The sequence below is a fragment of the Triturus cristatus genome, chromosome 7 (assembly GCF_964204655.1).
Source record: "Triturus cristatus chromosome 7, aTriCri1.1, whole genome shotgun sequence".
In the NCBI taxonomy this organism is placed as follows: domain Eukaryota; kingdom Metazoa; phylum Chordata; class Amphibia; order Caudata; family Salamandridae; genus Triturus; species Triturus cristatus.
Genome location: NC_140590.1, coordinates 1,280,977,639 through 1,280,983,638, shown reverse-complemented (window position 1 = coordinate 1,280,983,638; position 6,000 = coordinate 1,280,977,639).

Here is a 6,000-nt window from a genome sequence, read left to right as displayed (position 1 = left end):
GTCACTACCTTGGGTGCTTCCTTGGGGTCCCAACGATTCTATGTGCTCTAGGCACTGTGTCTAGTGAAGTTGTGGTTCTTATACTACTTTCTAAATATATGGTTTGGTCTCCCCCTGGGGCCCATTGTATATTGTGCTATTTACTGTCGTTTTAGAACTGTATTATTGTGTGCCTTGCTCTCTAATCTAATAAAGAGGTTAGTAGAGAGTGTTTAGAAATAAATACATATATTTTATATATATGTTGTGTGGTTCTCCTTTCATTTAGTTATTCAAGAGGTTATAATCTGGTAAACCAAGCTGCTTCACATTCCTTCAAGACTAAGCCTGAAGGCTGCTCTCCATAGCTACCACTAGGATAGCTTTCAATAAAGGTTATCTTAAACCTAATCATAAATAAGGGTTGTTTGGACTGGTGCAAGGTGCCCACTATAACTAGTGGACAGGATATACCAGGCCAACGTCCCACATTGGTGTGCAGCTGTTGGATTCAAGCTTGCTATTGATTTACCAGGTAATCTCTTTGAGTGACTAACTGAAAACCACTATAGGTACATAAGTACATATAAATCAAGTTTAGAATACAGTAAGTTCTACTGCACATAGAGTTGTGTGTCAAGGGCTTAGCACACCCTTTCTACAACACAAGACAGTTTAATAGTTCCCACTAGGTTAGGTAGGTGCAACACCTCACTACACTAGTATGTCTTCAAGAGCAGAAGCCAGTGGCTCCTTGCTGACTAAGTATGACCATCTCTCATTTCAAGAATTGAGAAATATGTGTGCATCTAGAAAATTGAAGACAGGGAAGAACCCTAGGACTCAACGCCTCATAGAGGCCTTGCTTTTAGATGACCTCAGAAAGACCGCAGGGTCTGAAAGGCAGGCAAGTTGTGTGGGGCAGCAGATGAGGACAGACCTGGAAGTGAAAACATCCAGGACCTAGAATCTGAAGCTGACCAGGAGGATCAAGATGATTCTAACCTGGACAATCCAATCTTTCCTGAGGGTGGGGGAGGGGACCCAAGGGTTCCCCTCTTTACTCCACCTGGAAGGGTTAACAGTGTACCTAGAAGGTCTAGATCTCCTTCTCAGTAATGTAATCATTCTGGTACATCTGTAGGGACCTCTATTTCTCAGAAAAGGGAGTCCTCTTATGAGAGGAAATGCAGACTGCTTGAGTTTGAGAAAGCTAAGCTTAGGATCAAGAGAGAGCAGTTGGCATTAGATCGGGAATCCCTGGAGCTCCAGATAGCTTCATAAAGATGGGGGCTAGAGCCCCATGGTGGCAGCAACAGTGTCCCTATAGGTAGAGATCATACTCATGAACAAGATTGTCCATCCCTACCAGAGTGGGAATGACATCCACAAATGGATAACTGCACTTGAGAGGGCCTGTAAAGTACAGAGGGTCCCTCAGGAGCAGTGGGCAGCAATCTTGTGGCTCTCCTTTGCAGACAAAGGTAGAGACAAGCTCCTCACTGTTAGAGAAGAGGATGCTGACAATTACAAAGTCTTGAAGAGTGCACTGATTGATGGGTTTGGCCTAACCACTGAACAATACAGGATAAAGTTCAGAGATACCCAAAAGGCACAGACTCAAGACTGGGTTGACTTTGTAGATTGTGCTACTAAGGCTCTGGAAGGCTGGTTACTTGGCAGTAAAGTGTGTGATTTTAAATGATTGTACAATTTGATTATGAGGGATCAGATCCTTAATAATTGTCAAAATCAGCTGTTGCATCAGTCCCTGGCGGACTCTGATTTGACCTCTCCCCCAGAATTGGGCCAGAAGGCAGACAAATGGGTCAGAACCAGGGTGAGGCAGAAGGTTCAGAACCAAGGTGGTGACTCCAAGAAGCAAGATTCTAAGAACTCTGATAAGGGTGGGGAAAAGTTTAAAGACCAGAAGTCTTCTCAGGGGCCCCAAAAATCTGCATCTGGTGGGGATTCCTAATCTAACAATGGAAAAGGCCAAAAGAAACCATGGTGTAAAATCTGTAAACAGAAAACCCATTGGACTAGTGATTGTACCAAGTCCAAGGACTCAACCCCAGCCACCATTGTCCCTAAGGCAACTGTTCCCCCTAGTTCAGCTCCAAGTGGTGGTACTCAGAATAAGGGTGTAGTAAGGTTAACCATGGGATCTGAGATGGACTCTGGCCTAGTCAGAGTTCCTACTCAGGCTGTACTGATCTGTGATGGAGGCATGGATATGGCCTCCTTATTTGTCAGTCACAGTAATCTGGGCAAATACAGACAGCAGCTTTAACAAATGGAAAAGAGGCCTTGGCATTCAGGGACACAGGAGCAAGTGTCACAATGGTGACAAAAGATCTTGTGGCTCCTGAAAAAATCATAATTGGGGGAAATGTACCAAGTGACCAATGCTAGCAATATCAGGACAGACCATTCCTTAGCAGTTGTTAATTTCACCTCAGCAGGGGTAACTGGCCCTAAAAAGGTTATGTTAAGTGCAGACCTCCCTGTTGAATGCTTGCTTGGCAATGATTTAGAGACTTCAGCATGGGCTGAAGTGGAGCTTAGGACCCATGCAGAAATGTTGGGAATCCCTGCAGAGGTCACAGACAAAAATGTCTAACACTGAACAGGCCCTGGATCCTGGAAGAATGGACCAGGTGCCTCCCAAGAAAATGAGCAGTCGGGGTAAGGCAGTGTGTCTTCCCCCTGACTCAGAAAGCAGATCAGCCTCTTGAGGGAGATGATCTCAGTCCTGAAGAAGGAATTGTCCTAGAGGAGCTTGAACCTGACCAGGTTGAGTTCTTGGGGACAGGGGGCCCCTCCAGGGCAGATCTGAGCCAGGAGCAACTGAGCTGCCCTTCTCTTGAACCCCTCAGAAAGCAAGCTGCTGATGAGGCTGTTGAGAATGCTAGTGGAACCCATAGGATCTATTGGGAGGATGAACTCCTGTACTCAGAGTGTAGCGACCCCAAGCCTGGTGCTACTAGGAGGTTGGTTATACATCTGAAGTTCAGGGGGCTCCTATTAACATTAGCCCATGATATTCCCTTAGCAGGACCCCTAGGCCAAAACAAGACTTGGGACAGAATTGTCCCTCACTTTCATTGGCCTCACATGTCTGAGGACACCAAGGAGTTTAGTCGCTCCTGTATCACCTGTCAAGCCAGTGGTAAGGCAGGTGGCACCACAAAGGCTCCCCTGATACCACTACCTGTGGTGGGGGTTCCCTTTGAGAGGGTTGGGATTGACATAGTTGGTCCCATGGATCCTCAAACAGCATCTGGGCACAGGTTTATACTGGTGGTGGTGGACCAAGCCACTAGTTATCCAGAGGCTATTCCCCTTAGGACCACCACTGCACCTGTGGTGGCAAGGGCCCTACTTGGAATCTTTTCCAGAGTGGGTTTCCCTAAGAAGGTAGTATCAGACAGAGATGCAAATTTCATGTCTAGTTCCTTGACTGCTATGTGGAAGGAGTGTGGTGCAAATGATAAATTTACCACCCCTTATCACCCACAATGCAATAGGTTAGTTGAAAGGTTCAACAAAACCCTCAAGGGTATTATCAAAGGTCTCCCAGAAAAACTTAGGCGCAGATGGGACATACGTTTGCCCTGCCTTCTCTTTGCCTACAGAGAGGTTCCACAGAAGGGTGTTGGTTACAGCCCATTTGAGCTTCTGTTTGGACATCCAGTGAGGGGTCCATTATGTCTAGTGAAGGAGGGATGGGAGTTACCTGTCAGACCCCTAAACAGGATATTGTGGACTTTGTACTTGGTCTCCGCTCCAGGATGGCTGAGTACATAAAGAAGGCAACTAAAAACCTTGAGGCTAGCCAGGAATTACAAAAGGCCTGGCATGACCAAAAGGCTGTGCTGACTGTTTACCAGCCAGGGCGGAAAGTATGGGTGTTGGAGCCTGTGGCCCCAGCAGCCCTCCAAGATAAGTGGAGTGGCCCCCATACCATAATTGAGCAAAAGGGAGAGGTTACCTACTTGGTGGGCCTTGGAACTCCCAGGAGCCCCCACAGGGTGCTCCATATCAATAGGCTCAAACCATATGTTGACAGGGCTGACATGGGCTTGCTCATGGCTACTGATGAGGGACAGGAGGAGAAGAGTGACCCACTCTCTGACCTGCTCTCTCAGAACCCTGATGATGGATCAGTAGATGGTGTAGCCTTGGCAGGCAGCCTCACTGTCCAGCAACAAACTGACTGCAGAAGATTTCTCAGCCAGTTTAGACATATGTTTTTACTGACTCCAAGTCAGATTACCTGGTGCACTCATGAAGTGGACACTGGGGACAGTCTGCCTGTTAAAAATATGATTTACAGGCAACCTGACCATGTCAGGGACTATATCAGGGCTGAAGTCCAGAAGATGTCTGAATTGGGAGATATTGAACCCCCAGATAGCCCTTGGGCTAGTCCAGTAGTCTTAGTGCCTAAACCTCGCACCAAAGATGGCAAGAGAGAGATGAAGTTTTGTGTGGACTACAGGGGTCTCAATGCAGTCACCAGCACTGATGCCCATCCAATCCCTAAGGCAGATGAGCTTATAGACACTTTGGCCTCAGCCAGGTTTCTTAGCACATTTGACCTACCAGCTGGCTACTGGCAGATCAGACTAGCTGATGATTCCAAAGACAGCATTGTCTACCCCTAGTGGGCACTACCAATTTGTGGTGATGCCCTTTGGTTTGAAAAATGCACCTGCCACTTTTCAAAGGTTGGTGAACATAGTCCTTACAGGCCTGAAAGCCTATAGTGCAGCATATCTAGATGATATTGCTGTCTTTAGCTCCACCTGGGAGGATCACCTGGTCCACCTAAGAACTGTTTTGGAGGCCCTGCAAAAAGCAGGCCTAACTATCAAGGCCACTAAGTGCCAGATAGGGCAAAGTCAGGTTGTGTACCTGGGATACCTTGTGGATGGAGGCCAGGTTCAACCATTGCAGAGCAAAATCCAGACCATAATGGACTGGGTTGCTCCAACCACCCAGACTCAGGTCAGAGCTTTCTTGGGCCTGACTAGGTACTATAGAAGATTTGTCAAAGGTTATGGATCCATTGTGACCCCTTTGAATGACTTAACTTCTAAGAAAATGCCAAAAGAAAGTTCAGTGGACAGTCAGCTGTCAAAAGGCATTTGATGACCTGAAGCAGGCCATGTGCACTGCTCCCATTCTGCAAAGTCCTAACTACTCCAAATAATTCATTGTCCAAACAGATGCATCTGGGTTAGGGGTAGGGGCTGTGTTATCATAATTGAATGATGCGGGTCAGGATAAGCCAGTAGCTTTTAGTAGCAGAAGGCTGACCCCCAGAGAGAAATGTTGATCAGCTATTGAGAGGGAGGCCTTTGCTGTGGTTTGGGCTCTGAAGAAGATGAGGCCAAACTTGTTTGGCACTCACTTCATTGTTCAGACAGACCATAAGCCCCTCTTATGGCTAAAACAAATGAGGGATGAAAACCCCAAACTTTTAAGGTGGTCCATTTCCCTACAGGGGATGGACTATACAGTGGAACATAGACCTGGGAGTAACCATGCCAATGCAGATGAACTCTCCAGATATTTCCACTTAGAACATGAAGACTCAACGAGTCAAGTTTAGTTTGATGTCCTTACGTGGGGGGTGGGGTTGTGTAGGAGAGTAGGATCTGCTTCTTATGGTTACCCTCACTTTTTCCTGATGTTTCACTGTTTTTCGAATTTAGTCTGGCAGGGACCCTGCTATTCAGGGCCCCAGCCTAACTGCTTCCTCTCTAAATGGATTCCATGTACTTTAATTACGATCCAGATTGGATGTTGGGGTACCCTTATAAGTCCCCAGTATATGGTATACTATGTACCCAGGGCATAGGTACCCCAGAGGCCTACCAGGGGCTGCAGTATGTATTATGCCACCCCTGGGAAGCCATTCAAAATGACACAACAGGTCTGCTACAGCAGCGTGTGTAAGGTGGTGTATGCACCTCTTACTCAGATATAGGTTCCCTATATCTATCCATATCA